The sequence below is a fragment of the Halictus rubicundus genome, unplaced genomic scaffold (genome assembly GCF_050948215.1).
Source record: "Halictus rubicundus isolate RS-2024b unplaced genomic scaffold, iyHalRubi1_principal scaffold0110, whole genome shotgun sequence".
NCBI lineage: Eukaryota > Metazoa > Arthropoda > Insecta > Hymenoptera > Halictidae > Halictus > Halictus rubicundus.
Window position 1 is genome coordinate 406,619 of NW_027488651.1, and position 6,110 is coordinate 412,728.

Genomic DNA, 6,110 nt, shown 5'->3' on the forward strand with positions numbered 1-6,110 from the left:
ATATAGGATAGGATAGGATAGAGGATAGGATAGGATAGAGGAATAGGATATAATAGAGGATAGGATAAACGATAGGATAGGATAGAGCATAGGATAGGATACAGGATTGGATAGGATACAGGAAAGGATAGGATTGAGGATAGGATAGGATGGAGGATAGGATAGGATAGAGGATAGGATAGGATAGAGGATAGGATAGACGATAGGATAGGATAGCGGATAGGATAGGATAGAGGATAGAGGATAGGATAGGATAGAGGATAGAGGATAGGATAGGATAGAGGATAGGATACGATAGAGGATAGGATAGGATGGAGGATAGGATAGGACAGAGGATAGGGTTGGGGATTTGATAGGATAGAGGATAGGATAGGATAGAAGATGGGATAGGATAGAGGATACGATAGGATAGAGGATAGGATAGGATAGAGGATAGGATAGGGGATTTGATAGGATAGAGGATAGGATAGGATAGAGTATAGGATAGGATAAGATAAAAGGATAGGATCGAATAGAGGATAGGATAGGATAGAGGACAGGAGAGGATACAGGATTGGATAGGATACAGGAAAGGATAGGATTGAGGATAGGATAGGATGGAGGATAGGATAGGATAGAGGATAGGATAGGATAGAGGATAGGATAGACGATAGGATAGGATAGAGGATAGGATAGAGGATAGCATAGGATAGAGGATAGGATAGAATAGAGGATAGGATAGGATAGAGGATAGGATAGGATAGAGGATAGAGGATAGGATTGGATAGTGGATAGGATAGGATAGAGGATAGGATAGGATAGAGGATAGGATAGACGATAGGATAGGATAGAGGATAGGATAGGATACAGGATAGGATAGGATAGGATAGAGGATAGGATAGGGGATTTGATAGGATAGAGGATAGGATAGGATAGAGGATAGGATAGGATACAGGATAGGATAGGATAGAGGATAGGATAGGATAGAGGATAGGATAGGATAGAGGATAGGATAGGATACAGGATAGGATAGGATAGAGGATAGGATAGGATAGAGGATAGGATAGGATAGAGGATAGGATAGGATAGAGGATAGGATAGGATAGAGGATAGGATAGGATATAGGATAGGATAGGATAGAGGATAGGATAGGATAGAGGAATAGGATAGGATAGAGGATAGGATAGACGATAGGATAGGATAGAGCATAGGATAGGATAGAGGATAGGATAGGATAGAAGATAGGATAGAATAGAGGATAGGATAGGATAGAGGATAGGATAGGATAGAGGATAGAGGATAGGATTGGATAGTGGATAGGATAGGATAGAGGATAGGATAGGATAGAGGATAGGATAGACGATAGGATAGGATAGAGGATTGGATAGGATAGAGGATAGATGATAGGATAGGATAGAGGATAGGATAGGATAGAGGATAGAGGATAGGATAGGATACAGGATAGGATAGGATAGAGGATAGGATAGGATAGAGGATAGGATAGGATAGAGGATAGGATAGGATAGAGGATAGGATAGGATAGAGGATAGGATAAGATATAGGATAGGATAGGATAGAGGATAGGATAGGATAGAGGATAGGATAGGATAGAGGATAGGATAGGATATAGGATAGGATAGGATAGAGGATAGGATAGGATAGAGGAATAGGATAGGATAGAGGATAGGATAGACGATAGGATAGGATAGAGCATAGGATAGGATAGAGGATAGGATAGGATAGAAGATAGGATAGAATAGAGGATAGGATAGGATAGAGGATAGGATAGGATAGAGGATAGAGGATAGGATTGGATAGTGGATAGGATAGGATAGAGGATAGGATAGGATAGAGGATAGAATAGACGATAGGATAGGATAGAGGATTGGATAGGATAGAGGATGGATGATAGGATAGGATAGAGGATAGGATAGGGGATTTGATAGGATAGAGGATAGGATAGGATAGAGGATAGGATAGGATACAGGATAGGATAGGCTAGAGGATAGGATAGGATAGAGGATAGGATAGGATAGAGGATAGGATAGGATACAGGATAGGATAGGATAGAGGATAGGATAGGATAGAGGATAGGATAGGATAGAGGATAGGATAGGATAGAGGATAGGATAGGATAGAGGATAGGATAGGATATAGGATAGGATAGGATAGAGGATAGGATAGGATAGAGGAATAGGATAGGATAGAGGATAGGATAGACGATAGGATAGGATAGAGCATAGGATAGGATAGAGCATAGGATAGGATAGAGGATGGGATAGGATAGAGGACAGGATAGGATAGAGGATAGGATAGGATAGAGGATAGAGGATAGGATTGGATAGTGGATAGGATAGGATAGAGGATAGGATAGGATAGAGGATAGGATAGACGATAGGATAGGATAGAGGATTGGATAGGATAGAGGATAGATGATAGGATAGGATAGAGGATAGGATAGGGGATTTGATAGGATAGAGGATAGGATAGGATAGAGGATAGGATAGGATACAGGATAGGATAGGATAGAGGATAGGATAGGATAGAGGATAGGATAGGATAGAGGATAGAGGATAGGATAGGATACAGGATAGGATAGGATAGAGGATAGGATAGGATAGAGGATAGGATAGGATAGAGGATAGGATAGGATAGAGGATAGGATAGGATAGAGGATAGGATAAGATATAGGATAGGATAGGATAGAGGATAGGATAGGATAGAGGATAGGATAGGATAGAGGATAGGATAGGATATAGGATAGGATAGGATAGAGGATAGGATAGGATAGAGGAATAGGATAGGATAGAGGATAGGATAGACGATAGGATAGGATAGAGCATAGGATAGGATAGAGGATAGGATAGGATAGAAGATAGGATAGAATAGAGGATAGGATAGGATAGAGGATAGGATAGGATAGAGGATAGAGGATAGGATTGGATAGTGGATAGGATAGGATAGAGGATAGGATAGGATAGAGGATAGAATAGACGATAGGATAGGATAGAGGATTGGATAGGATAGAGGATGGATGATAGGATAGGATAGAGGATAGGATAGGGGATTTGATAGGATAGAGGATAGGATAGGATAGAGGATAGGATAGGATACAGGATAGGATAGGATAGAGGATAGGATAGGATAGAGGATAGGATAGGATAGAGGATAGGATAGGATACAGGATAGGATAGGATAGAGGATAGGATAGGATAGAGGATAGGATAGGATAGAGGATAGGATAGGATAGAGGATAGGATAGGATAGAGGATAGGATAGGATATAGGATAGGATAGGATAGAGGATAGGATAGGATAGAGGAATAGGATAGGATAGAGGATAGGATAGACGATAGGATAGGATAGAGCATAGGATAGGATAGAGCATAGGATAGGATAGAGGATGGGATAGGATAGAGGACAGGATAGGATACAGGATTGGATAGGATACAGGAAAGGATAGGATTGAGGATAGGATAGGATGGAGGATAGTATCGGACAGAGGATAGGGTAGGATAGAGGATAGGATAGGGGATTTAATAGGATAGGATAGAGGATAGATGATAGGATAGGATAGAGGATAGGATAGGATAGAGGATAGGATAGACCAGAGGATAGGATAGGATGCAGGATAGGATAGGATAGAGGATAGGATAGGATAGAGGATAGGATAGGATAGAGGACAGGATAGGATACAGGATTGGATAGGATACAGGAAAGGATAGGATGGAGGATAGGATAGGATAGAGGATAGGATAGGATAGAGGATAGGATAGGATAGAGGATAGGATAGGATAGAGGATAGGATAGGGGATTTGATAGGATAGATGATAAGGTAGGATAAAAGATAGGATAGGATAGAGGATAGGATAGGATAGAGGATAGGATAGGATAGAGGATAGGATAGGATACAGGATAGGATAGGATAGAGGATAGGATAGGATAGAGGATAGGATAGGATAGAGGACAGGGTAGGATACAGGATTGGATAGGATACAGGAAAGGATAGGATTGAGGATAGGATAGGATGGAGGATAGGATAGGATAGAGGATAGGATAGGATAGAGGATAGGATAGAGGATAGGATAGAGGATAGGATATGATAGAGGAATAGTATAGGATAGAGGATAGGATAGACTATAGGATAGGATAGAGCATAGGATAGGATAGAGGATAGGATAGGATAGAGGAATAGGATAGGATAGAGGATAGGATAGACGATAGGATAGGATAGAGCATAGGATAGGATAGAGGATAGGATAGGATAGAGGACAGGATAGGATACAGGATTGGATAGGATACAGGAAAGGATAGGATTGAGGATAGGATAGGATGGAGGATAGGATAGGATAGAGGATAGGATAGGATAGAGGATAGGATAGACGATAGGATAGGATAGAGGATAGGATAGGATAGAGGATAGAGGATAGGATAGGATAGGGGATAGAGGATAGGATAGGATAGAGGATAGGATAGGATAGAGGATAGGATACGATAGAGGATAGGATAGGACAGAGGATAGGATAGGATAGAGGATAGGATAGACGATAGGATAGGATAGAGGATAGGATAGGATACAGGATAGGATAGGATAGGATACAGGATAGGATAGGGGATTTGATAGGATAGAGGATAGGATAGGATAGAGGATAGGATAGGATACAGGATAGGATAGGATAGAGGATAGATGATAGGATAGGATAGAGGATAGGATAGGATAGAGGATAGGATAGGACAGAGGATAGGATAGGATGCAGGATAGGATAGGATAGAGGATAGGATAGGATAGAGGATAGGATAGGATAGAGGACAGGATAGGATACAGGATTGGATAGGATACAGGAAAGGATAGGATTGAGGATAGGATAGGATGGAGGATAGGATAGGATAGAGGATAGGATAGGATAGAGGATAGGATAGACGATAGGATAGGATAGAGGATTGGATAGGATAGAGGATAGGATAGGATAGAGGATAGGATAGGATAGAAGATAGGATAGAATAGAGGATAGGATAGGATAGAGGATAGGATAGGATAGAGGATAGAGGATAGGATTGGATAGTGGATAGGATAGGATAGAGGATAGGATAGGATAGAGGATAGGATAGACGATAGGATAGGATAGAGGATAGGATAGGATACAGGATAGGATAGGATAGGATACAGGATAGGATAGGGGATTTGGTAGGATAGAGGATAGGATAGGATAGAGGATAGGATAGGATACAGGATAGGATAGGATAGAGGATAGGATAGAATAGAGGATAGGATAGGATAGAGGATAGGATAGGATACAGGATAGGATAGGATAGAGGATAGGATAGGATAGAGGATAGGATAGGATAGAGGATAGGATAGGATAGAGGATAGGATAGGGGATTTGATAGGATAGAGGATAGGATAGGATAGAGGATAGGATAGGATAGAGGATAGGATAGGATATAGGATAGGATAGGATAGAGGATAGGATAGGATAGAGGAATAGGATATAATAGAGGATAGGATAGGATAGAGGATAGGATAGGATACAGGATAGGATAGGATACAGGATAGGATAGGATAGAGGATAGGATAGGATAGAGGATAGGATAGGATAGAGGATAGGATAGGATAGAGGATAGGATAGGATAGAGGATAGGATAGGATATAGGATAGGATAGGATAGAGGATAGGATAGGATAGAGGAATAGGATATAATAGAGGATAGGATAAACGATAGGATAGGATAGAGCATAGGATAGGATACAGGATTGGATAGGATACAGGAAAGGATAGGATTGAGGATAGGATAGGATAGAGGATAGAGGATAGGATAGGATAGAGGATAGAGGATAGGATAGGATAGAGGATAGGATACGATAGAGGATAGGATAGGATGGAGGATAGGATAGGACAGAGGATAGGGTTGGGGATTTGATAGGATAGAGGATAGGATAGGATAGAAGATGGGATAGGATAGAGGATACGATAGGATAGAGGATAGGATAGGATAGAGGATAGGATAGGGGATTTGATAGGATAGAGGATAGGATAGGATAGAGTATAGGATAGGATAAGATAAAAGGATAGGATCGAATAGAGGATAGGATAGGATAGAGGACAGGAGAGGATACAGGATTGGATAGGATACA